Source organism: Alligator mississippiensis, chromosome 11 (genome assembly GCF_030867095.1).
Source record: "Alligator mississippiensis isolate rAllMis1 chromosome 11, rAllMis1, whole genome shotgun sequence".
In the NCBI taxonomy this organism is placed as follows: Eukaryota; Metazoa; Chordata; order Crocodylia; family Alligatoridae; genus Alligator; species Alligator mississippiensis.
In genome coordinates this window covers 16701701-16729657 of record NC_081834.1, presented here as the reverse complement: position 1 = coordinate 16729657, position 27957 = coordinate 16701701, and the positions used below count along the sequence as shown (strand labels likewise).

Sequence of the window (27957 nt, the reverse complement as noted above, 5' to 3'; positions counted from 1 at the left end):
CAGATGTTTGTTCATATACTTGTATAAAAAGTTGCAGTGATGCAAATTCACAGACAAAACTGATATAATCGTTAGAAAAACATGCAATCCAGAACTGTTTATTTGCCCACAAATGACTAGTTTGATGCTTTAGCAAGTCTACCTTCTTGTTAGACTCCTGTGATCGTAGGAAGAACATTTATGTTTATAATGAAACTTAGCAACTGTTCCATGTAGCGTAAGGCAAGCAGAAATTTTGGAATTTGTCTCTTATTTAAGATAGCCAACGCACTGCTTGATTTAGAAGTTGGTTTTGGCACAGACAAGCACCAAGTGCAGATAATCGTGTATTTGTAACAACTTGTTTTTCCACCTAGAAGAGTCGGCATGGTGAAGATCATGTCAAAAGTTAAGTACATCTGATAAATGATTATAAAAAGTTTTTGTAGGCATTGTGAGATATTGTTGAAGATCTTACAAGTAGTTATAACAACATCCTTATTCTCCATAGGAAACATGCAAAAGATCCTGCTTTGTTGATAGCAAAAAACCCCCATGATATTCGAACCCTTGCCCCCACCTGACTTCTTGCCCCTGGGACAGGGGGCTGGACCCGATGATCTTCAGAGATCCCTTCCAGCCCTAATGTCTATGAAATCAATAACCTCCAAGGGCATTAAAAGAGCATATCACTACCAATAATTGAGAGTGGGTATCGCACAATATTCTGGCAAGATGTAGTGAAAGACAAACTTGGCAAGTTTTGATTCCTCATTAATGTTGGTTGATTAGTTAATGACCCATCCAATACAGGTTTCCCTTGCTTTATGAGGGTTCTGTATGTGTGAATTTGCTCTTACGTTATGACCCTTTTTATACCAAAAATTCGTTATATGCAAGGTAAATTCACCCTTATGCGATTGGTGTGATGGAAGCCCTCAGTTAGCTTCTTTGTGTGGTGCATTGTGGGAGTGACGCACACCAAAATATAGTCTACTGTGTGCATCTGTCCTCCTCGTTCGTTGTCTGCAACACGTGTTTCTGTAGTTGCCATCCCTATTATGGTAACATTTACCACCACCCTGTGCTTGTGTGTACTGTTTGCTGTTGGTGAGTACCAAAACTGTCTTGTAGAAGTGGTAGAAATGGGTCTGGGGGTCAGTACAGTTGAGGTCTTGGAATATATCCTTATTCGTTACATTGTAAAGTGGGTTCTCTTTATGTAAATTTGAGTTATGTGCCATTTTCCAGGAACACATGTAAAGCATAAAGTGAGGGAAACCTGTACCAGTCAACAGTTGTCCTCTGGCTCAAATTCCAATCCTCTTTAGGATTGCTTTGTTCTGCACTCATGTCTCAGCTACTGAAGATTGGGTCACTGGCCAGTCTTTCTGAAATGAAAATGAAAGTATATATGGTGGAAAAAACAGAGGAAAGAAATGGAACATGCTCATAAATGGTATAAACATTTTGTACAGCTGACATAAGGCAGGGCCATGCTAACTTCAGCATTTTACATCCCTAATTGTTGAATAGATCAGCAATGACCACATAATGTTATACTTGATCCAGGATCTGATTACTAACGAGGGTTAAAAATCTGGGGAAAAAAGACCCTGTCCAACCATCAGCTTAAACACCAGCCTGGATCTTTGAAGCAACATTAATAAGGCTTAAATGAAACAATGTCCCCAGTTCTTATGAATATAAATGTCTGTGTTGTAAACTGCATTGGTAAAACTATAGTTGTACGCTCATTCTGGTCCAGTTGTGCTTATAAATTACCCAAGATAGATAACCTGTTAGTACTTGAGACTCATCCAGCCTTTGCTGCGGTGCAGTAGAGTCCATGGAAAGCCTTAGTGGGTCTAGCACAATTTTGCTAGCTTCCATTCTTTTATATGTGAGAGCTTCTCTGCTGTTAGAGTCAGGGAATCCCTGGAACATGAGACATTGACAGCAGCTGGCCCAATAGCGATTGCCAGACCTGCTGTGACCCTGCTGTGGACCTGTCATGATGCCAAAAAAGGCAGAGAAGAGGAGGCTTTTGAAGATTAAAGAAGAGGCAATTTGGGGTTGGGAAACGCACATGAATTTAAAGAGGGATTAAAGCAGTTGAATGCAAGGCAGGGGGACTGGTCAGAGAGGGAATGGGAATGGGTCAATAGAATTTAGAGGAAGAATGTGACTCCACAGGTAAGGCCTGCACAAGCAGTAGAAAGATCTTCTTCCTCTGCAAGGAGAGGAGGAACCTTCTGACATTTCTTGAAGGCTGGAAACAGGCTTATCCATTCCTCCCAAGGAAGAAACAATAGCTCCAGTTCCCAAACTGCATGCATATCTCAAGATGTGCAGGCTAGGGCCATCCATGCTGATTTCTTAACACTTTGTGTTGGCTCCAAGTCTCTTGTGGCTCTTCACTTGGTCTTTGGTAGCCTGGCTTCTACTGAATCTTGCACTAATGGCTGCTTCCAGACCCAAAGAAATGGGATAACTTTGTGAAGAGAGAACCATCAAAGAGGTGCCACAGCAAGTGTCTTCATTATCTTTTGGCTGAATTCTTACTGGGTCCAACAGGAATAATATGCTCTCTCTCTGACCTTCCTCAAATGAAAAATCCTGTTTGTGAACACATGCATTATGCCGATTTCCAAAATATACACATGCCATGCCTGTGTGTAACAAACATTTAGGTTATATATTGTGTTTTTTGTGGGGTTTTTTTGTTTTATTTTATGTGGGGAAGATGGCCTCTGTGTTTAGGCCATGTGCTCAGCAACCATGGCAAGCTGGGGACTTTATCTGGGGAAAATATGTAAAACCCTTAAGCTTCATTGGCCAGGGGAAGCAGAGGATTCTTCAGGCCAATTGGTTGGGAGAGGAACTGGAGTGTGGTGGTTCCTGATTGGATAAGACCAGGGTGATGCCATGCAAAGGGATATAAAATCATACAAAAATAGGGTTGGAAGGGACCTCAGGAGGTCTCTAGTCCAACCCCCTGCTCAAAGCAGGACCATTCCCGACTAGATCATCCCAGCCAAGGCTTTGTCTAGCCAGGTCTTAAAAAACTCCAAGGATAGAGCTTCCACCACCTCTCTGGGTAACCTGTTTCAGTGTTTTGCTACCCTCCTAGTGAGAAAATTCTTGCTAGTATCTAACCTACACTTCACTTGCTGCAACTTGAGACCGTTGCTCCTCGTTCTGTCGTATGCTACCACTGAGAACAGCCTAGCTCCATCCTGTTTTGAACCCCCTTCTGTGGCAGGCCATTGGGGGGGGGGGTTCTGTGTTGAGCCACCCACCTTAATGTGCCTAACTACTTTCCAGGCTCCGAGTGCCTCCCTGGGGGCACCTTGCGTCTGGCCGACCCCCTTCCTGGAGTGCACACGCTAGTCTGGGGGTAGAGCTGCCACCACTCAGGGATGGACTTGATTCTGACTCTGCGCACCCTGAGAAACACACGCCTAGTAGCCCTCGAGGGTACTTGACTCATTTCAAAATCTTGTGATGCTTCCCTCAGTCGGAAGCACAAGTAGTGGTCTCCCTTAGTCAGCTGAACCAAGAGGACCCCAAGGCATAATCTAGACCGACTCCCAATAAGTCTCCCATGCTAGGTACAAAGGAGAACTTTAATGGTTACAAGGGGTAGGGTTGAACTAGGGTACAAAATTGAGTAGTATCAGAGAAATCCCATAGAGCAAACAGGGTGGCTGGAGTAGCCTTTGGTCACGCATCTGAATTACTGCAAGCTAAATATCTAGTTAGATCTCCGGTAGCTTACTCACAAGTATCATCCAGAGGCCGGTGGAGATTCCCTCTGGAGGCCGGCAGTTCCTTGGTCATGAGTTTTGAGAGAGAGAACAAGTTTCAGGTGGTCCTGCTCCTCTCTCTCTGAGTTTTCCTCATGGCTGCTGCCCCTTGCTCCTGGGCAGACCTTAACTTATATAGCCCTTATGACCTCATTTACCCATTCTAATGGAGGCCAGCACTTGTTGGCTGTCAGCCAACCAATTTGAAATACATCACTAGTTGCTGGGCAGACTGGCAGTCTCTAGCTCTCCAGGGAGCCCAAGCCCCTCACCCAGTATGTGATGCCAGTCACGTAGGCAGAGGGAGCAGGTTTCCCCCCTCCCTCAGGAATGTATCCAGCTCAGGTTACCTAAAGATATAGGGTAAGGTGTGTACCCTCCGCAGGGCCCATCCTAACCAAATTGTCACAGAGCAGAGTTTTTGGGGAGAAACAGAGGTGGCCTTTTGCCACACCTTCAGGTAGTTGAAGGTTGCCATTAAATCCCCTCTTAGTCTTCTCTTCTCTAGACTAAATAAACCCAATTCCTTCAGCCTCTCTTCAGAAGTCATGTCCCCCTCACTATTTTCATTGCCCTCCACTGGACTGTCTCCAATTTGTCCACATCCTTGCTGTAGTGGGGGCCCAAAGCTGACCACAGTACTCCAGATGTGGTCTCACCAGTGCTGAATAGAGGGGAATAATCACTTCCCTGGATCTACTGGCAACACCCCTCCCAGTGCAGCCCACTGTGCCGTTAGCCTTTTTGGCAACAAGGGCACACAGCTGGCTCATATTCAGCTTCTTGATCACTGTAACCCCAAGATCCTTTTCTACGGAGCTGCTGTCCAGTCAGCCAGTCTCCAGCCTGTCCTAGTGCATGGGATTGTTCTGTCCTAAGTGCAGGATGTTACAACCCAAGGGTGTGATTTTGTTTGTGTGTGCTTCGGCACTGCTAAATTATTTCCCGCCACTAGGAGCTTTCTTTGCAGGGTGCATTTCTTAGTTGCAAAAGAGAAATGCACGGTGCAAAGAGTTCCCATCATTCACATGCAAATTTGTGTCCCACTATTGGCCAGTTCTAAATTATTCCCACGTGGCGGCTAGCGATTGGCTTGCTAGCCGTATAAAAGGCTTGAGCGGTTTCCACCCAAGTTGGAGGACTCCAAAACCATCTGGAGGAGGAGAACTTCACATCTCGTGAAGATCTCTAAGCGCTGCGGAGCCTATTTGACCCAGCGTGTATCTCAAGAAGGCTATAGGGGTCTGATCAACCTCTGGCCTCTCCCCGTCACCGAACCCCTTCCCTGCGCGCAAGTTCCACGGAGCCTAGCAAACTTCGTGTGAGTGTATCCAGAGCTCTCTGCTTCGAGTTATTTTCTTCGGTTGACACGACGGGCTCGCGTGTTTAGAGCCTTCAACCAGATTGGGCTAGAGGTTTGCGTGGAAGGAACTCTTGTCCGCCTCTCTTCTTTTCTGTCTGTAACCGCAACTCAAACAAGTTTTCCTGCCTGCACCGCGACCATCTTTGGTGTAAGTAAAATAATCTTTAATCAACTGCTAAGCGTCCGTGCCTAATTCTAGTCCTCCGGCCTGCATTCCCCGACCCGCATGCCAGGGCTGCTGGCCACAGCCCGCCACGCGCCCCTGAGAACCTGGGACCGCTCCCTGGCCCGCACACAGGACTTTGCACTTCGTCCTTGGTGATCCTCATGAGATTCCTTTTAGCTCAATCCTCCAATTTGTTGAGGTCACTCTGAATGCTTGCCCTACCTTTCAGTGCATCTATTGCTCCCCACAGCTTGGTGTCATCTACAAACTTGCTGAGAGTGCACTCTGTGCCATCTTCCAGGTCGTCGATGAAGACACTGAACAAAACCAGCCCCAGAACTGACCCCTGGGGCACTCCACTTGATACCTATGTTGCCCTGTGTGGTCAGGCTAATGCTCAGGATCTCAATATTTTGCTGTTAGGAGGGCATGGTGTACAACTGCACGTATACAAACACAGAAATCAATTAGGTGCATACACATCCAAGGTTACCAGCCTAGGCACATGCATACCTATCATCAATTCCAGCACATACACGCTCTAATGATAATGACATAAAATCATAGACAATAGACACATATGTACACATATACACACAGGTCAAACACTGACTCAGGTGACAGTGTGTGTGTGTGTTGGTGCCTGTGGTACCTATGTTTGAGATGCTTGGTAACTAAAGAGCAAGTGGCAAAGATCAGGGAAAAAGGCAGTGAAGATGAAGCAATAGCTGTGGCAGAGATCAGGGGAAATGGCAGTGGGGACGGGGCAACAGCGGTGGCAGAGATCGGGGGAAAAGGCAGTGGAGATGGGGCAATAGCAAAGAAACAGTGGTTTGCAGGCAGAGAGGAACTCAGGATGGCTGGAACCACAGGAGCATGGGAGGTGGTGGTGGAGTTAGAGGTGGTGGTGAGCCAGAAGCAGGAGAAGGAGAAATGAGACAGAAGTTAAAGGGGCCAGGGGCAGAGATTGGAGCAGGGCCAGAACCGTAGTAAAGCAAAACCCAACTTAGGGTTCCAAATAACAGTTTTATTAAATGAACACAGTACTGTACAGCTTGGTTCCCACACACACACACTCACACAATGGTAGCAGGAGAAAGAGACTCAGTGGAAGGGTTGGAGTCCAGGTAGGGAAGAGAAACAGAGTCCAAGTCCTTGGTTGAAGAGTGGATGGGGGTGATAGCTACCTATCCAGGCTGGGAGGGGGTCCTCAATGGCCGGTCGGTCTTTCTCCAACAGGTGTTGTCCAGAGCGGGGTTGCTGACAGGGCCTCTAGGTTGATAGGCAGCATGATGTGGAGCAGGTCTGGTCCAGGTGAAGAGGGCGTCCCGAGGAGTCAGTCTTCACTACCCCTTTTTATGGGGCAGACTACCTATGATCTCCTTTGGGGAGGGCATGTCCAGGCAAGGTTCCAGATGTTCATGCTGAGCATGTGAAGCCTTGGCACAATGATGGGTTGCCTCATCTTTTGTTCCTTGAATGCTGAGGGTGGTTCCAGTGGCTGGTTCATTGGTCCAGGTATTGGTTTTGATGGTGGAGTGATTTAGTAAGGGGTCCTGCTATCGTTGTGTTTCACTCACCCATTCACTCTTGTTTCAGGGACTCAAGGAAAACCAATTTACATGGGAGAGGTTACAGAATTGCAACATACTGACACAACAGGACATGGGGACAAGATGGGAACAAGATAGGAATGGATACTTGACATCACTTTACAGACACAGGCCTAAACCATACAATATTAATATGAAACAATAAAAATCCATGCACAAATGATAGGACTACAATGCAATACAACATAAAGCAGTAAAAAGCAATACAAACATAACAGAACACTATTTACAATATATAAAAAAGGGGCTTATTATAATAATAGTATACAAGAACTTAGCTTACCTAGTACTACTTGAAATCACTTATAAGGGATAGAGAGGGCAGAGAGAAAGTCAATGGTTGGGGAAGGGAAGGGAATGCATTTTAAATTAAAAAAAAAAAGAAAAATATGGGTGTTTTGCTACACCTACTGACTGCCAATTAGACATTGAGCTATTGATTACTACTTTCTGAGCCCGATGCTCCAGCTAGTTTTCTATCCACCTTACAATCCATTCATCCAACCCTCACTTCCTTAGCTTACCTGCAAAAATATTGTGGAAGACTGTACAGGAGACCCTCGCCATTCACGGGGGTTACGTTCCAGAGATCCCCGCCAACGGCGAAATCTGCAAATGTGTCAGGAGCCTGGTGGCGGCATGCACAGAGCTCCCGCAGACACTGCCAGCGCTGTTGGTAGCCAGGGTGGAGGAGGTGGGAGCATGGTGAGAGCGTGCATGGGGAGAGAGCATGGGTTCCAATATTTGTACCGCAGATATTTAAAACCACGAATCCGCGAATGGCAAGGGTTTTCTGTATCAAAAACCTTGCTAAAATCAAGGTATATCACATTCACTGGTCTCCCTGCATCCACAGAGCCAGTCGTCTAATCATGGAAGGCAATTGTGTTGGTCAGGTACTACTTGCCCTTGGTGAATCAATGCTGATGGTTCCTAATCACTTTCTTCTATAAGGTGAGTGAGGCTAGTTGGGGGGAGGAGAATTTGCTAGGGCCTGCTGAAGAATTTCCTTCAAGGGAGAAGGAGTTGCAGATAGTGAAAAGAGAAGCTCAGGTGGAGGGGAGAGAGAAGGAGAATTGTCCCAGTTTCTGGGAACTCCTCTCCCCTGCTTTTCTTCCCCTTTCTCTCTTGAGGTTGTAAGGAATTAAGACAGGGGGAAAAGAGTATTGGTTCCTTGGGTTTGCTGGCCAGGAGTCAGGCCTGGCAGTTAAAACAGGGTTGAAACCTGGGAGTTTCTAACCCTGCTAGTTTTGGGCCAGGGTTGAGTTTTGCAACTTTCTGCTTCCCGTGAAGCTGTGACCCAACCTATCTGCAGTCCGGGCCTAGGGGGTAGACCTGGTCTTTCCTCTTGTTTCTTTTGATGGTCCTTTGCTCTAGTCAAGCTGTATGGCTGGGCTGGCTATAGCCATTAATCCACCTGGTGGAAGGTGGGATGGATGAATTGGAGCCCCCACTTCCACTGGCGGGGGGTGTCCAATTCACCCATCCCACCTTGCAGTGCTGGATGGAGAGCCCTTAGAACAACCTCCTTTTGCTCCCTTTCCTCCTTCCCATTCTGAAACAGGGACGGGTTAGCAGGAAGGAGAGGCCATTGCTAGGGGAAACTGGCGCTAGGCTGGCAGCCAGCAGCTAGATTCCCCTCCCCGCTGGAGCCAACAGTCAACTTCTGTTTGGTCCAGGGGAACCTTGTAGCTCAGAACATTTCCTGTAATGTGTCCTCAGTTACAGCGCGGAGCTGCTCTTCTGTCTGCACCCATATATGAGGCAAGTAGTATCATATATGAGGCATATATTAAATATTAAACAGCTTGATTCAATTCCCAGGATAACATTTGTTATTTTTTCATCTTCGGAGAGGTATATGTAGGGAGAACTTTTGTTCTGTGTTACTGAGGCTAACTCTTTTATAGCTTACAAACATTTGGCATATTGCCATTGATTTTCTTTTAGTGAGAGATTGTTCTCAGAAAAGGCTTGTATGAGTATTAATTTGATTACAAGACAGCCATGTTTTGACTGGGCTTGTCAGTCATATTTAAGTCTTATGAATGGTGGGTCATGTTCTTGGCATGGGTAGAAAAGACAATAGCGTGAAACAATTTTTTGCTTATGATGTCCCTGGTGATATGATGCAGTTGAAACCTTCTTCCTTCCCTTCAGAAGCTAGGGAAAACACCTACGGAGATGTAGCTGTAAATAGAGATTATTGTCCAGGTGGCTGGAAATAATATACCATATTTGCTCAAATCTAAGATGAGGTTTTTTCCCTCAGTCAGCATGAGGGAACAAGACCCTTGTCTTAGATTGGTGTATGAAGGGGAGGAGGGGACTGATGGCTGCTGCAGTTTTGACTCTGACCCTGTGCCTTCCCCCATTTTACTGTCAGGTGTAGCTCAGCTCCAGCTTTGGCTGGATTCCTCTGCAGGCATAGAGTACAGGGAAACTCCATCCCCTACCCAGCAAATCAGAAATGCTGCCTGCTGCATGACCCAGCAAGGGCTGTGCTTACATGTGCTGTGGTCTGTGACCTGGCAGGGACTCCAAGCAGTGTCCAACAGGGGGCAGGAGGAAGAGGAGGAAGAGGCAGAGATTTTAGGGAGTGGGGGAAGCAAGGTCAGAGACTGTGGGGAGCTGGGGGGTGCAGGCAGCAAGGGGGGCAGAAAGGCTTCAGGGGGAAGAAGTGGGGGAACAGAGGGCAAAGGGGCTGCCTGACCCTCCCCAGCTACCTGACTCCTCCAGCTCTGCATTCCCTGCTATAGCAGTGGTGGGAGGGAGGGATAAATTTAAGATAAGCCTCCAATAAGATTCTATTCATGGAAAATTATAACAAATGTATACATTTTTCTCTATACAGAATCTAATCATTAGGGGGTCATTTTAGATTCAGGGTTGACTTAGTTTCAAGTAAATATGGTAGATGATCTTCCTAGAGAGATGGAAATCCTCCTTGTATGAAAGTTACTTCACTAAATATATGGTGTAGTAGCTTTACATATCTGGACTACTTAGACTTAGTATGTTTGAAATGCTGGACATGATATAAATATCTAAATCATCAGGCTAAAAGTTGAAGGCTTTTAGCAGTCCATGTACCACTAAACTGTGCTAAATGAAACAGGGTGCTATGATTGTACACCAATGCCAGGAGCTTGGGGGACAAACAAGCTGGTCCTCCTGCTAAACAAAAAGGATTACGATATTGTAGGGATAATGGAGACCTGGTGGGACTCCACCTATGACTGGGCCACAGGTATAGACAGCTATACCTTGTACAGGAGAGATTGTGAGGAAAAAAGGGGTAGGGGGATAGCTCTCCCAGTCAAGGAAAACTATGCATCCCTGCAAGCTGACATTGGCACCTAGGGGGGACGATTGCAGACTTTCTGGGTTAAAATCTGTCGTGAACAAGGCACAGGAGACACAATGGTGGGAGTCTGCTACAGACCCCCTAGCCAGGATCAAGAGCTTGACCAGGAATTCGCCAGGGACCTGGCTGAGGTTGCACGCTCCCAGTGCATGGTTGTCATGGGAGATTTCAACTACCCTGACATCTCGTGGAAAGAGCGCTCGGCCACATCCGAATGGTTGCAAACCTTCCTGGTGTGCGTGGATGAGCTCTGTTTGACTCAAGAAGTCTATGGAATGACAAGAGGATGATCCTTGAGACCAGCTAAAGGTACAAAATTGTTTTTACACCCTAAAAAGCTCCAACCAGCCATAAAGTTAGACCTAAAAAATGTGGACTAGCTTTCTAGCTGGTTGCTATCAAGCTTTAATTTGCACATGTAGTAGGGTCTCCTCTGGGGCTGAGAGCCTAGTCAGCTGATGGGGCTCCCAGCATGGGGACCTAAAGTCCCGCAGCTGTGGACATTGGGTGCTGGGACCCAGCTGGGTCTTGGCTGCTTCAAGGGTGCATGGAACTCCTGGGTCTGGGCAGTTGTGGCTGCCACGATCTCCCAGGATCAAAGGCACATGAAACCCCTGGGCCTAGGGCCAGGGGTGCAGCCATTCCCCCAGATGCCAAGACCTACCTGGGTCCCAGCACCCAGTGTCTCCTGGTTATGTGGTAGGAGGCACGATTGAGTGGATTAAGCATTAGATCCCATCACATCTTTTCCTGGATGTGTAGAAGGGGCCTTAGACGTTTCTGACTGCCTCTCCTGGCTGTAGTGTAAACCTTAGAGAGAGAAATGTAGAACTAGAAGGGACCTCAAGAGGTCATTTAATTCAGCCTCCTGCTCAAGACAGGATTATCCCAGACAAACATTTATCTAACCTGCACTTAAAATCTTGCAGTGATAGAGATTTCATGATCTCCACAGTTAAAAGAAAAAAAAAAACTCAGATGGAATACGGGTTTGAGGCTTAGGATCACTCTTACAAATTTTAATTCTTTTTATTTTTGAATATTGTATTCTGAAACAAAATGCATTTATTATAACAGCTTGAATAAATTGTGCCCTGATGACCTGTGAAAGACATGCCTGTGGATCTATGATGCTTACAAAATGTCTCTGACAGAATTAACGGGAGCTAGTAAATCTGGGGAGAGCAAGCAAGCTTGCAGGGCTTACCAGCTTGGTGACCACACCTTGCATCAGATTTAATCCTCTCCTCCATCCAGCTTTATTTTTAGGGCCCACAATTCACAAGCTCCAGTAGGAAGCCAGAGGTGCTTTTATATTAAAGTCACGCACATGCTGTGGGTCTGGTCACTGCCACGAGCCATAAATGCTTCAAGCGCTTTGTGTACTTCATGTATTGGAGTCGTATGTGTTACAAAATATGCTCTTTTTACAGCTGTGCTTGAAAATTCAGAGCATCTAAAATGAGTAAAAGGGGTGCACTTGCCTACATTTATGAAGATTAAAGATTTACTAATTACTGGAACAGTTTTCATATGCTGTAAACCTGGCAGTGAAGGACTTCTAGAAATTATGGGCTGATCCAAAGCCAACTGAAATCAATGGAAAGACTCTCATTTGCTGACAACATTTATAAGATTTGTGACACAGGCAGGAGAGGCTCATTGAAGTTACTAGCTCTTCCACAAGTCAAATTGGGACAATTTTGGCAGTCTTTATAATTCTTTTCTGTGTGAGAAATCTGGCAGAGAACTGTTAGAATTCAGCTCATATCTTTGCCTATGGCTAAAGCTAAATCCATTCCTTCCTACGCTAAGAGGACAAGACAGAAGATATTCCTGAGGTAGTGCTGGGCGGGAATGTATTTTCATAAAAAGACTGAGTGGGAATCTGTATTGCTTTTTATTTAACTACAATTTTTTTTGTCAGGGCAATATTTTTAAAGTAATGTAAGGAGTTAAATATCTGTGTAAAATTAAGGTATCCACTACTCGGGATAGGTTTTGGGATGATATTTTGAATGCAGAACTGTGCTGCTTTTTTCTGAGATGTGAATATGAAGTAATTTGGTTGTTTTATACATGCAAATATTTTAAATTGGGTAACCTACAGATGCTTCTCGGGTATCAACAGCACAGCCAAGCGAGCAGCCTGTCTAGTCCAGAAATGGGTACATCTATAATAGCACTAAAGGCTCCTAAGGAAGAGCTCTAAAGTGGCAGTTCTTTACTAATAAGGGAAATACTAATTTTTTTGTTTTGTTTACCAAAGCCTTTTCTGTCTGTGCATGAGGGTGACATGCACACTGCTTTTACAAGACAATGAAGTCAAAGCAAAATAATTGCTTATCATTTAGGATCGTAGGTCTTACACATTCTCAGAATACAGACCACTTCTGTACTTGGAAGATTAGCTCTTGTTTTAAAATATTTATTTCCTGATTCTCTGCTTTGGCATTTAGTATTTGACAATATGTAAGTTATTTTAAAACACAAAATTGTACAGTATCAGGTTTTCACTCATAAAAATTCAATCTGAGCATCTGAGGGGGAAAAAAAGTCTGAAGATATGTAGAATGCTCTGTTTGAGGATGGTGGGGGTTGGGGAGAAAGAGAGCAATTAAAAATGTAAGAATAGAAGCTAATTATGAGCAATTCAGGCAGAGCTTTGTTTAGAAAATGTATCAGTATAAAATGGATAGGTGAATAGATTAGCACTGATTGCAGTTTTTACATATAATAGTCGCTTTTTTTCATGAGTAATCATTAGCAATTATAATGCAGGCTTTAAATCAGCCTGAGATGGGACTGCACTGTAATATGAATACTAAATAATTCTATGTTCTTAGGCAGAGGAAGAAAATAACTATGATACAATGATAAACCTCAGAGCTCAAGTATTTCCCTGGACTATGTTTCTCATCCTCCCTGTAAGTTAACACAGGGTTCAGTGGTGTCAGTGTTGAATGCCAGGGTTCATTGCACAAATGATTGTTACCTTGTGTAAGCCAAGTGTGAAAGATGCAATTATGCTTTTAGAGAAGTATGATTTCATATATTTAATTACTGGTATTACTATTAATTGCTAAAAGGGGAAAAAATGATCCAGGAGCTAAATGGATAAAATTAATAGTGCAACAGTCTAAGTACATGGTTGTAATGGTGCAAATGTAGTTGGAGGTTATTTATGTCATTGATCAATACCAATTACTTCCCAAGCCTGAAGGCTTTGTGTATTAATAATTGTGCAAGACTTCACATAAAGACCTGGTTGACAATGCTTGTTAACACCTGGAATATCACTACCTGTCTGGAGCTACTCATAAGGAGGCTTTGAAAGCCAGATTTAGTTATTTGTGGTGACATCTCCTTGATGGGAAATACATCTGGGGAGTGAAATGAGAGGAGGCTAAATCATGAGTGACTGGTGCCTCCCGAGTCTGGGGGGGCACCAGCGGGGCATGACTAGGGGCCGGGGGCATCCACTGCGGCCAGTCGGCAACTGGGGGGGGGGGCAGCGGCTGGTTGCCAAGTGTCCTGAATGGAGCCAATTTCAGGGGGAGGGTTGGGCACTAGTGCTGTCCATGCCCCCCTACCAGCTGGAGCACGCGCTGTCAGGAGGGGCACCAGCGCTCTCAGGGGGGCATGTGCCCCCCCTGTCCCTCCCCTACATGTTGCCTATTGGCTAAATCAACCTGGAAAACCCCTCATTAATTTTGATTCTCCATATGTAAAAGGTATGATTTTATAAAGGAACAGCTAGATTTGCAGTAACACTCAAAAGTCCCAATCACTAGGGCTGTGCGAAGCTTCAGTCCCTGATTCTATTTGGCCCAATTTGGTGGCCAAGTCTCCTAATCCAAATCTAATTGGAGGACCCTTTACTCTCTCCGAGGGTTTTGATTCGATTCAGAAAGATTTGGCGATTCGGACATATACACATCTTTACATGTTTTTTCTACATACCTCCTAGGTAGCAGTCGGCTCATGAATGCTGCCATGCTGGGGCACATGGGCTGTCTCACAGGAGCACGGTGGGCAGCAGACTTGGAAGTGGACCAGAAGCACTTCCGTTCCACTTCCAGATCTGCTGAGGGCCCACCCATACCTACCTTGCTCGGCAACTGGTGCCTCCTGGGTCGGGGGGGGGGGGCACCTGGGGTCCCACCGTGGCCGATCACTCAGTCAGAGGCATACTTCCAGTGCACTTCCAGGTTCACCACTGAGCATGTGGAGGGCCCCCCACGCTCCTGTGGGATGCTCCATCCACCCCAGCATTGCAGCTTTCACAAGTACTTTGAGGTATGTAGAAAAAGCATTTAAAGCTGTGTGTGTCTGTCCGAATTGCTGATTCTCCAAATCGGCATCGAATCTTCAGATTCAGCTGAATTGAATTATGGACAGTGAACTGAATCAATGAATCAAATCACTGTCCCTGATTTCAGGCTGAATCCGAAGCAAATAGGGCCCGCTTTGCACACCCCTACCAGTCATGGTAGGTACTAAGATGTAACACTTCATGGCAAAGAATATGCAAGTGAAAAAAAGACAAAAGCCCTCATCAAATGCAGTGGGGAGGGCACAACTGACAGGAACAAAGTGGCCAGGGTCATGGTAGATGCATCATGTTAGTTTATTTTCTGTATGAGGAAAAATTAGTCATGGGGACAGGGTTGAGTGATCATCCATGAAGGAATGTGAAAGGAGAAGACTGGAAGGAAGACTGGAAAGGAGCTTGGAGGGAGGCTCACATCCTTCTTGTTGAGACAAAGCATGGTAGGTATCTGGGTCTAACAGCAAATCAGCAAGCAGAAAATATCCTTTAGCTGACATCACTGGCATCTAATGCCTGAAGAGGTATTGAAAGTGGAGTCAGGGATCCTCAGCCCTCCCCTCTCCCCTAGCTTTCTGTTCTTGCTGGCAGCGTCTTTATCTTGTGTCTGGTTCCACATCCTCTGTCCCAATAAGGGTTGTTTTCAGTCTGAGAAGGGGAAAAAAGTCTTTCAAAAGACCATGATAAAGAAACCTGCATATTTATTCTATAACTCATTACAGGAATTGAAGTACATTCAGTAGAAAATCAGCACAAATTAAGAAGTCTTGTCTCGGTATCTGGAAGTCTGATGACCTCACCTGGAATTACAATAGGTGTTAAGCAAAGGCATAACAGCCAGGGTCTGTGTTCTGGGTGGTGGTGATGGCAGGGGTTGGGCCAGCTGTGGCAGTGGTTTCCATTTATGAACACCCCTCTAAGTGGTTGTACCTGTCGGGGCCGAGGGGCTGTGGCCAGCAGCCCAGGCATGTGGGCCGGGGAAAGGGTCGGCACGGTGAACTAGAATTAGGCACGGACGTGTAGAGGTTGATTAAAGATTGTTTTACTTACACCGTAGATGGTCGCGGTGCAGGCAGGAAAACTTTCTTGAGTTGCAGTTACAAAAAAAACCCACACACGTGGAGTTTGCTAGGCTCCACCAAAGACACACGAGCGAAGTTTGCTAGGCTCCGCTTAAACGAACACAAACAGAGCTCTGGATACCTCTCTCGGAGTTTGCTAGGCTCCGTGGATGGACCAAAATGAGAGTGCGAAAGGTGACTCTCCACGAAAGCGCGCAGGGTGGGGTACGTCGAGGGATCGTGCGGTGACGGGGAGAAGCTAGAGGTTGATCAGGCCCCTGTATCCTCCTCTAAGGCACACGCGGAGTTTGTTAGGCTCCACAGCGCGCTTAGAGTTCTTCACAAGATGGATGTGAAGTCTTCCAACTTGGGCGGAAACCGCTCAAGCCTCTTATACGGCTAGCAAGCCAATCGCTAGCCGCCATGTGGGAATAATTTGGAAATAGCCAATAGTGGGAAACAAATTTACATATGGGTGGCGGGAACTCCTTTGCACCGGGGTTTTCTCTATGCAACTGAGAATTGCACTGTGCAAAGAAAGCTCCTCGTGGCGGGAAATAATTCTGCAGTGCCGAAGCACACACAAAATCATACCCTTTGGGTCATGACAGTCCCCAGCTGATTACACTGCTCATTATGCTACTGGTGTTAAGCACCTTTCAGGGTCTCTCTACACTAGTGAATTGTTGGGCTTTTACAACATGGTTGCTAAGATATTTTAATATACTGTGTACGTGGGGTAAGTTGTAGTTTTGCCTTTACTCGTTTATTTAGTTTCAACCAAATATATCCAGGTAAACCTAAACTTGCCAAGTCTATGTTGGGGTTTTGCAAAGTGCTAACAACCAAACTGTGAAACCAGACCTTTTTCTTAGGGTAGACATACCCTAGACAACAATTGAGTACGGAGAACATATATGGTTTTTGCAATCCAGGCCTAGCTGATTTTCTTCAAATGAGGTAAAAGTTTGGTTCTGGATTAAATTTTAAATGAATTTTTAACATTGGAAATGTCACCCACTGAAAAGGGCCAACATATGCAAACCAACCAAACCACTCAAAGCAAAGCTAGGAAAAAGCCAATCTTAATTAAAAAACCCTCCAAAAACAAAGAAGAGAAGAAAAAAATTATAGTGCCTCAGGTATTGGCTAAATAGCCTTATATTGAATGAAAGTTTTAATTCAATTATAGTCTTCCATGTTTTTATTTTGTAGGGTTCATTCATCCTCCTCCTTTCCCCCAACTCCCCCATGCCCAAGAAAACTAACCTGTATAAAAATACATGGGAGGGAGATTGTAAAGTCTGCAGAAATCTGCATTCTAATATATTGGCTGTACCCTGAGGAAATGCCCTGCAGGTACAAATTGAGCACAGTACAGAATATATCTGGCCAGTCCAAAATGAAATGTTTTTCTCTCCTAACAATATCTCCTTTTACATAGGTCATACAAATCTCTATAAATAACTGTGTTTTTAATAGCCCAACCAATCTACTAAAAATGTATTTGGATATGTGGAATTAATTGCCTTCCTTCTCCCTGTTTAGAAATTTTTAGGCCTCTTGTTCCCAGCATCCTGTCTGGAATGACCTACTGCCACTCAATGGTGTGTTAGAGCGGGGCTACACGCGGTTTTTATATCAATGAGGCTATTAGAGCGACTGAATAATGTGAGTTTTTGGTTCACTGATGGAACTAAAAATGAATTTAACTGTTGGTCAACCTGAAACAAATCCCCCCCACCTTCTGAAAAAGAAAAAAAGTCATAGGTAGAATGAGACATTTTGTTCCATTTTTACCCTCCCCCCTTATTACATTTAGGTGGATGTTGAAACAAAAATTGACATTTTAATTTGAAAATGTTGAAATGTTGCAGCTTTTTCAAAAGTGTCTTTTACTTTTTTGGGCTGGAAGAATTTGAAGCAGATCTGAGAGTCACTTCAGCCAACCTGAATCTGGATTTTATGGTGGATAAAATCATTGAGCAAAATATTTCACACAGCTCTGTTAGTGATGTTGGCTAAACTGTCAGAATTGGATCTCTGCAAGAACTGGATGTAGCCCATCCCTAAAGCAGAATTAGAGGCAGTGACCCCTGGCTGGTAGCCAGACCCTTGGATTTCTTTTACATTAAATTGAACTCAGTCACTTTCTACAATACAGCTCCTGCCCCTGGGGGGACATGCTTTCACAGAGGCAAGCCAAATACTCCCTGCTGTCTATACTTGCCTGATTCTGAGATCCTTAGGGGGAGGTAGATTATATACCTTTATTTATTAATACCTTCTCTAGTGGCTTCAGTAGGAATACTTGTGTATTGAATACTATTCATGGTGTGTAAAAGCATCTGAGTCTGGTTCTAAACAAAATGTTTTGCCCTCAGATCTAGGGTGTCTTTTTAAATGAGAATGAATTTGCTCTGGGGTACATGGCTACAACAGTGTCAGCAAATTATCAATCTTTTTCCCTCCTTGTTTTATCTGTGGATATTTTTAAAATTTCCACGAGGACCTAAAAGCAAATTTGTACCCTACGCAGCAGGAGGAACAAAGTGGCATGGAGGAAACAAGGGAGCACACTAGCTTCCCCCTCACTGGATGCATGAAGGCAGTCTGGTTCTTCGCCTGCAGTGCTTTCACTCATCACAACAGTTTAAAAGTCTGTTAACAGTAACAGGAAAACATTTGAGCATGAAAAGCATGATACAGCTGACACTGAGTGAGAGGTTAAAGTGTCCATTTGCCCTCAGCCAGTCAGATAATAATGTGTATCTTATGGATAAACAGATGAGCAGCTGCCCTTAATCTTCCATACTTCTGTTTATATGCAAAAACGAGTTTGCACAGACACACAGTTACCATACCTGTTAAATCATACTCCGCATACAGTAAAGTGACCTCATCCTCTTGCTCCCTGGAGCATCACCCGGAAAGGAGCCAAGGATTTTATTTTCTTTTAACGCACATGAGCTTCTGGGGGAATAATCTCTTTAATGTTTTGCCCTGCCCCTTGAACAACCTACTGGAGTGCTTACAGAAATGCAAATTACTTATGTGAACAACAGGGACATGCAGCAAAATGTGGATTAAGCAGAATTCTTCATGTCATCTTCTCTACAATAGACTGACATTAAAGGATGCGTGCAATATCCTGGCGAACAAGGAAGTGTTTTTTCTCTGCACTGGCTTGAGTAGGTTGTGCCTGTATTGACCCTTCTGTGTTATTCTTAATCAGTGCATTGAGCTTTACATGTCCATATGTTCTATATATTTGTCGCCTGTCATTTTTGCAGTACTTGTTAAGCACTTCTGAGATCTCTTGATTTAATACCACAACAGTATTTTTGCCTGTATTTGTAGACAGTTTTATACTTGAATTCTGCTCACCTCCACATCTGTGTTGTCTGTAGCGAGCTGATAAGATATCAGCATATCTAAACGAGGAACACATGAATGATCTCCTCTAGCTCTATTCTTCTCCTCCCATGATTTGTAAGTGTTAAAGCACTCATCTGTTCTGGCAGTTAATATATGCAGCTTCTCAATAGCTAATATCCTGTCATAGGCAGTGCAAACCAGTTTAATCTGGTTCACTGCTCTAGCAAGTAGTTGAGAAAATATAGGTGAAATGAAGAATTCAACTACTAGGAGGGAGACTAGCGCCTGCACTGCTGAATAATAACACACACGTTGCAGGAGAGATTCTGTCCGGAACTGAAAGACCTATTGTTTGTTGTTTAAATACAGATTGGCCAGAGCTTTTTACACCACTCTGAAGTACTTAAAGGTTTATCACTTTGCTGTGAGAACCTTTATATGGGAGGAATTAAAATACAAATGCAAAAAAAAAAAAAAAGAAAGAAAGAAAAAGAAAGAAAGCAAGCACTGAATTAAAGGACAAAGCTTTAAATTGGCATACATAAGCAAAAATGGTGAGGTGGGGAGAGTGATTTATTATTTTCTGCAGAGTCCATCGTCTTAGCCTCTGGGAGCTAGTTTTGTTTATTATGGTAATATAAAATTAGCAGTTAGAATCACAAATACAAATTTGCCCTGATATAACTGGAGAGAAAAAACAGAACTAAGCAACATATTATTCATCTACAGCAAATTAACTTCTCTGCCATTTTTGTTGCCAGTCTTTTCTTTTTTTTCCTGAGCTTCTACTTGTGTCTGCACAACTTTCCCTCTTACTCTTACCCATACTTTGATTTTTTTTTTATCAATTAAAGAAATGGTGGGCCTAGATGAAACTGAGTGTGAGGTTATTCTCTCTACTATGAATTGCAGCATAATGTGGTGTTTTTTCTGGTATTTGGTGCAGCACAAATTACCCTGTGTATGGAAGTGATTGAAAATTGAAAGCAGCAGTCTGGAGGCAGCATGTACCTCAACTCCCCCTGAAAGAGAGATGCAGGCCAGAAAATTGGTTTTGAGAAGAGAATAGAGGGATCCAGTGTGTAGAACAACCACAGCAGGAGTCCAGTGTTAGCGTGCCAGCCGGTTAGATTATCAGGCATAGGAAAGATGGTACAGACCTGGGGGTGGAAAGTGAAGGTTTCAGGGAATAGAGCTCTGGTGGGTGAGCTTCAGGGAATAATCCCAATGTTCAAAGGCTTATTCAGTCCAAACCTTTGAATTTGGTTCAGACATGATTGATTTAAATTGTGTTCTGCTCTGTTCTGTTCGGGTTCTTATACTGTCTTCATTGCTATAGTTTGGGTGCCCTCCAGCTTTTGTATGGACGTTTGTTATTTCTCTACTCCTCTCCCCAGGGATTTATTGTGCGTGCAATGTAATATTTTATTTTGGTTAGGTCTTTGGGTTGTAAGTCTGAACAGTGAAACATACTTCTATTGGAGAAGGCAGGTCAGAGAAGTGCCATTTTGCACTTTAAGGTCTGGGACAGAAGTTCCATAAACTGGTTTGACCTAAATCAGTTAAGCCTGATACTGCATTCAACCAAGTTTATCTTAAACTAGTTTTGGCCATTTTGAAACTGATTTATGTGCCCTGAACTTCAGTTCTGTTACAGGTTTAAACCAGTTTCTGATCACTTAAACCAGTTTGTATGTAATTTCTGTCGCTAGCATACAAGGAAGCTGGCCAACTTTGTTTCTGAAGGATGGGGGCATCTTTTCGCAGATTCATATGTGTCCCTGAGAAAGCCCTTCTCCTGCACAGGTGTTGAGCTTTTCCTTTGTGGTGGGGATTCTTGTGAAGCTGGAGGGCTGGAGCTGTTGACTGCCATTTTCATCCCAAAGTTTTAGACCATCTTTTAAATAAATGGGACTCTTTGAACTTGACACTTCTGTGGAAAGGCAGTGTGGAGGGTTCAACAGGTCAGATGTGCTCATGGTAGTCTCTGTTGCTACAGACGTGCTGCAGCTCTCTGTGTAAGTTGGAATTTCTTAAGCTCTCTTGGCTTTAAGGCATTTGAAGTGATGAAGAGTAGATAACTAAAGTTCCAGTTTTTATATAAAAAACCCAAATTATATGTTGGTTTAGATAGCTTTTCTGATGCCTTTCTGAACAAGATAGTCTCTAAGGTGCCAGCCTGCCCTGCCTTCTACCCAGTTGGTCTAGAAGATACCCTTTATTATTGATCTTATTTTCAAACTATTTAATTTAGAAATGGCCAGATCCTGCTCATATTAGCCACTGTGCAGAGGGTAGTGAATAAGTATTAAGGAATTTTTAAGTCAACATTGAATAGATGAGCTAGAGAAGTTACATGACTCGGTTACCAGGAGTCATTATCTTTTATAGCCATTCATATCTAATATTGCGCACAGTGCCTTACTTTTACTCGCCATCATCTTAATTAAACCCCCCCCCCCTCAGATTCTGCTTTTGCTGTTATTTTGCATAGGCTGTGACTTTTGAGAGTTGTAGATATCCATCGGCCTGGACTAAGACGAACAAAAAAACATTATATTGGTAGAATTCCTCCATCTATGCTAAATGTTTTTGGTTTGCTTTGCTTTGAGTGGTATGTGTCTTGTATTGGGGTGACTGGGGCAGCCACCCCGGGAGCTGACTTGGTGGAGGGGGGAGGAGGGGGAAATATCAGCTGCTGTTGCAGCTGCCCAGTTGCATGGGGGGCACAGCAGCAGCTGGAAATTGCTACTGTCCTCAGGCTGCCCTTGGCCCCTCGCTGCTTTTTTGCACCTCTTATTACACGCAAAAGAATTATGAGTTATTTTCCAGTGCAGCAGGATTACCGTGTGATGCCAGCATTCTGCTTCTGATATCTATACAGAACCTCCTGGGAAATCCTGTCCACCTGTTGTCACCTTGTAGAGGCCCCTGCCCAGGCTGAGTAGTGAATAATGCTGGTTTATGTGGTGCATACCAAAGCACTTTGAAGTGACAGTTGATGCCTTTGCAGCTCATTTTGTAGGTAGCACATTAGCCTTGATGAAAGGACTCTCACAGGAAGTAAATTAAGCCAGGTTTCCAAGGAATATAGGCCTGCTACATTTGAGTTCCTTGGCTTGGGGACACTGTGTTTGTTCTGTTTCCCATTACCTTGCAGGTTAGATCGTGGGTCAAGTGAAAAACGGCATGTTGAAATCAATTGAGAAAGAAAAAAGCATGTTTTCTGAGAGAAAGAAAAACAGTAGGGGTCAGATTGTGCTTAGCCCCACTGAGGGTTTTGAAGGTTAAGGTAGAAGGATTCAAGGAAATGTCTACCCTCTCAAGTATCATGCCTGAGAGATGAAATGAAGTAGGGTTTGAGTGTTGTGGTAGGAACGAGGGTCCAGGAAATGTCCGAGAGGCAAGGCTTTTTTGTGACCTCTTATATGAAATGTGGAGGGTTAGATAGGTCAGGTGTGCTCGTTGTGGTCTGTGTTGTTAGAGATGTACTGCAATGTTCTGTGTTCGCTGGAAATTCTTAGGCTACGTACAAACAGTCAGAAAGCCTGAGGCTGAATCAATTCAGTCTTGGAAGGTCAGTTTAAGTTGCGTAGATTGAACTGATAAGTAAGTCAACAGACATTCACTTTTGTTTCCAGAAATGCAGCCATATGCTTGCAATAGCTCAAGCCAGGGGGCACTAGAGTATGCATCCCTGCCCTGCTAGAGCAGACAGCTTGAATCTGGAGGGAATCTAGGACAGAAGTTCAATAAACCAATTTAACCTAAATCAGTTAAATCTGATACTACATCCATCCATATTTATCTTAGACTGGTTTCAGCCATTTTGGAAGTGGTTTATGTGCATTGAACTTCTGTTATATTACAGATTTGAACTGGTTTCCATTCACTTCTACTGGTTTATGTGTAATTTCTGTTCCTAGCCCTAAGGTCTGCTGTCTTTTATCACAAAAAATTTCCCTTTTAGGTAAAATGAACACTGTTTGCTAGCACCTCTGTTTCCTAACACCACCTTAAAAGAAAGAGAGATGTACTTTGCAGTGGCTTGTACTTGAAGTAGTCTGCACCATTGGAACATAATGTTTGCTCCCCTATGTGCTGAAGAACTTGTACTCTGGGTGGTACAACTTTGTGCTGTTCCCAGCATGTGTCTGATCCATTTGGGAAAGAGTTGCTTCCCAGCAGCTTCCCCCACAATAAAACAACATCTAATGTTCATGTCCATTGGAGGAAAGGCCCCTCTTCAGTTAGTTCCTGGAAGTTGGTTTGAAAAAGATGCTGCTAATGCTCCATCATAAAGAAGCTACTGGTAGTGCTCCATCATAAAGAAGTCTGGCTGTCTGTAAAAAGGGTGTGATGGCATAGTCAGCTTATGGTGGTTGCTGCTGCGTGCATTGCTGATTGTATTTTTAATTAATTGTACACAGCCTGGAGCCCAGGAGAGGTGACTTTATACATCTGAAAAATAAATGGTGCAACTTGTCTGTAGTTAGTTGATTTGCTTTTTAAAACATTTTTTGTAGTCTTCAGTTTATGATAACAAGACAGCATGTGAGCAGTGACAGCAGCTAATTGCACAGTGATCCAGAGATTGGCATCCACATCATTATGCAGGTGCAAGACAGCTGTGGCACCCCTTGCTGTTCCTCTGTTGGATGGAAATGCCTTTTCCCCTCATTCCGCCTTCATACCTTGCTGGTAAATTAATAAATAAATGCATGGCACTGTGCAACTGAATACATAAGATACTGCTCCATCCCTCTTAAACTTCTGTCTTGCTGCCCTTTATTTTAATGCAGGAGAAGGATGAAGCACTGGTTCTTTTATGGGTCAAGCCAAGTTATTAGCTGCTAGAGGAGGAGCTGGTAGTCACCTCATAGTTTAGGTTGCCCAACGCTTCTGCTATAAAAGACTCTTGTGATCGCTCCAGAAGCTCTTACACCTCCATTGCTTACACCCGACCTCCATAATTCAGGAGGGGAAAAACCCCTCCGACTAGAGAAGTGCCTTTTCTTCATTACGTGAAATTCCAGTCAGGCTTGGCTCGGTTATAAGCTGTTGAAAATCATAATTTCCTTTCTGCCACTTCTTTTGTTCAATAAAACCTTGGCAGCAGGCCAAAGTAATAACTGAAGACGGAAATTAAAGACTAGGCCCATGACACTGCCAAAGCTACAGCAGCATGACACACTGCATTAGGAATGCCTGGGACTTGCTGGAGCAGGTGTAGCAGGTGGTGGAGAGGGGAGGGACAACCTGGGTGTACCTCCTAACCATTTTCCTGGAACGAGCACCAAATGGGGTTTTATTCAACTTGTTATGCCCCAAACCCAGCACCTGGCCCCAGTGGTTTATTCCTCTAGTGTGAGGTAGCAGCTTTCTACTTTTGCTAGCTAGTATAGTTAGTCCTATAGCTTAAACGCTAGAGGTGCCTGTGCACGTACAGTGAGGCTGCTCCAACTCACTGTAATTACAGCATGTTGGAGCAGACTTGATTAATGGAGTCTGCTAGAGCATGGTGATTACCACGCTCCAGCAGACTTCAGTGTCTTGTGTATCAGCATCTCCATGGTGAAGAGTGGTGGCAAGGGTGCTTTAACAGGAAAGGACATCAGGAAGCACTACTTCACAGTCAGGGCGGCTAGGATCTGGAACCAACTTCCAAGGGAAGTGGTGCTCGCTTCTACCCTGGAGGTCTTCAAAAGGAGGCTAGATAATCACCTAGCCGGGGTCATTTGACCCCAGCATCCTTTCCTGCCCATGGCAGGGGGTTGGACTTGATGATCTGCTCAGGTCCCTTCCAACCCTACCAACTATGAAACTAAAGCTCATTTGACAAACTTTAGTTAAAGCACCTCCCCGCCATTTTTCAGTGCAGGGACACTGGTACATAAGGTGATCTGGATGCTTTACTTAGAACGACTTTAAAAGTGTCCCTGCCACTCCCAGAGCATGTGTATAAATGCCCTAGAGGTCTATGATGAAGACTCAGAGGCATTGGTGGTATATGATGGGGAAAGGTTGGTAGAGTTGTCCATAATATAAGTCATTGTCTTTATTTGCCCCTTTGAGTATGTGTTATGAAACAGCCTTCAGTTATGTGACTGCAGTAGCGGTGTCTCATTCACCAAACAAGATGGACCCTCAAGGAGGCAACTTCAAATCTGGCATTCACTAGCATTTGAGTGCTTCACATTGTCTTTTAGGTAATGTTCTGTTAATATAGTTTTTGATACTATAATTTATAAGCAGCTTGGGCTAGGTATAATACTTCATCTTTAAAATAATATGTATTAGGTCCCCTCTATACATTACATTTATGCTGCAATTAATGACACTAGGAAGTAGAAAGGGCATGATTGGGATCTGATGCCTAAACCCAGCATCACACCTCCTGTGCACACGCGGCATGGCAGGTGGCATGATAGCTGGGAACAGGGATCAGATCCCATGTGTGGATGTGTGTCGGGGGCCTTATTCTGATCTTTAATGTCTCATTTATTTTCCTTTCAGTATTATTCTTAGGGTGATGCCCTCAAATTCCTACCCTATTGTTTGTAATGCTAATAGTCCCAGACTGTATGCTTGGTGATTATTTATTGCGCGATAACTATTACCTCCTATGTCTAGTGCTCCTTAGGTAGCAGATACATGAACCTAATCAGCCAAAGTTGCATCTAAATGTGCTTGATTTTTTTTATCCAATATATGGCTTTTATGCTGGTGTTATTTCATTGCTTTTAATGGGATTATCAGGGTGTAAAGCTGATGTAATAGAACGAAGAAAAAGGCCCATCATTCCCTAACTGTTTCAACTAAAGGAAAAAGAAGAGAAAGGGTAAAAACCAACACAACTACCACACTAACCTGTGATAACCTAAAGAAAGTTACTAGCAAGAAAATTAACCTCTGGCATTATCCTCAACAGAATTATTACTTTTAAAAGTAAATGCCAGTAAAATTTAGCAGCGACAAAATATAATTGAAAGCTCCTGGAAGATTATTACTTTCTAATTGACAACTTAATGTGGAACATTTTGTTCCTGATACAGACAATTCATAATTGCCTGATATTTAGATATATCTCATAAGCTTTTTTCTTTAATTCTCTCAAGTGTTATTTTTGAATTTAGCCATAAGATGAGATTTTAAGTGATTCCATCTTGTACTACATACTGAAATCTCTTCTGTAGAATAGCAGAAAGGCAGATATTATGGACCCCCTCCTGACTTCACACCAGTTGAGGCGGATATAGCTTCACTTGCACCAGTGGAGTTTCTTCTGATTTACACAGGGTTGAATGAGAACAGAATCGGGCTCTCTTGGTCAAGCCACATTCCGATTTAATTCTGATTGCAAAAACCAAGCAAGAATGAGGTTGTGTTTTTCCTTTCGCTTCAGTAACATTCTTACTGTGGGAATGGCTGAGAGAAAATAAATACTTAAAAGAACCAAGCTGCAGCTCTGCCCAAGGGAATGTTAAGAAGCCCTTTCTGTTTAAAGAGCGACTCTTCTAAGTGCTGCAAAATCTTCATGCTTACTTAGACTGCCCTGAAATTTGGTGCGTCACATGAAAGTACAAGGGAGAGTTAATGATCCACATTTGGAGTTAGTAGTCAAAGGGTTCCTACAGTACAACTCTGTCAAAAATCAGCATTTTTAAAAAGGGAGACATTCTACTAGTGTGTTTTTGTGCAGCAATAAGACACAAAACATGGCTTTGATTATCCACCAACTTATGCCAGTTGCTCAGCATTTATTCTAGCTAGTATATAGTTCTCACAGCCCTTCTAAGGGAGCAATATTGAAAATGTGTTTATAGAAATGCATACACGTAGCATGCCTTTGGTGGCTCAAGGGGATATGCTATGGCCATTGACTTTTAACTGCATCCAGGTACCATCTAGGCACCAGCTGTTGGGAGAAAGCTGGAAGGGTCTTATTAATACCTGCTTCTGCCAGGTACCACCTTTTTTATTAGAAGGAAATGTAAGCTGAGGTATAAAAGTAATTCAGAAAGGGGTCTAGCCATTTAAAGATTGTTTGAAATGTTGCATGTTGGTTCGCTTTTTGGAGTTTTGGTGATCCTGAGGCTCCTGGCAAAGGTTACACTTAATGTGATTAACCAGTTAATTATGTCCTAAGCAGTAACCCAACCACTTGTTAATGCATTTAATGGAGCAATAAATCAAGGAAGAAGCCACAAAGTTCCCATCATGCATTAAACTGTGCATATGGCCAGGCATCAGCTGATAAGGGCTTCCCGTATTTGAGCCTTTAACTCAGATGTGCTCTTGAGGGTGGGAGCACTGATTAGCTGACTGCCGTTTCCAGCCTCAGGTGCATCAGAGCCAAGGGTTCTGGTGTACCCTGGAGGTTGGGAGCAGCAGCTGATCATGGCTGCATCAGAGCTCTGACTCCAATGCACTTCCAAGGCTGGGAGTACAGATCAGCTGACTGGCTTGCTACTTCCTGGCAATATGCCAGGATTGGGCTCTGATCCCTAATCCCTCAGTTGCGTCTCCTGCCATGATTATTGGGATTGTACATCAGATCCCATTGCGCATTTAGCTGAATGTCTGCCGGGGTCTGAGTTTTTCACATTGTAAAGTAGTCATAAGTAACACAGTTATTCATCAGCTCAACTACTGGAGCATAAGCTGTACAGCTGTGTGTGGGGTCTCAGGATTGGCTGGCAGAGGTGATGTGGCTGAACTACTGCTGTGTGCAGGACAAGTACTTGTGCAGTGGCAGAGAATGGAAATGAGTTTGATGTCACGGTTGCCAGTAGTACATGACAACAAGCTCCTGATTTATTGCTCTGGTGCTGTGCATTGACTGAGGGTCCAAAGCCTGCTCTTGGCAGGAGCTGGAGAGCTGAAAGGGG

The 27957-nt window shown here is 43.9% G+C and overlaps 1 protein-coding gene and 1 long non-coding RNA gene across 5 annotated transcripts in view; one reads left to right on the top strand and one right to left on the bottom strand.

Annotated features, from left to right (window-relative positions):
* LOC109280665 (uncharacterized) overlaps window positions 1–27957 on the top strand; it is a 596100-nt gene that overhangs the window by 222121 nt on the left and 346022 nt on the right. The gene's annotated exons all lie outside the window — the stretch shown is intronic.
* LOC132243812 (uncharacterized) lies at window positions 14904–18693 on the bottom strand. Its single transcript, XR_009455384.1, has 2 exons — window positions 18553–18693; window positions 14904–15275 (listed from the first exon to the last, which is right to left on the bottom strand). It is a non-coding gene; the product is annotated as an uncharacterized LOC132243812 (long non-coding RNA).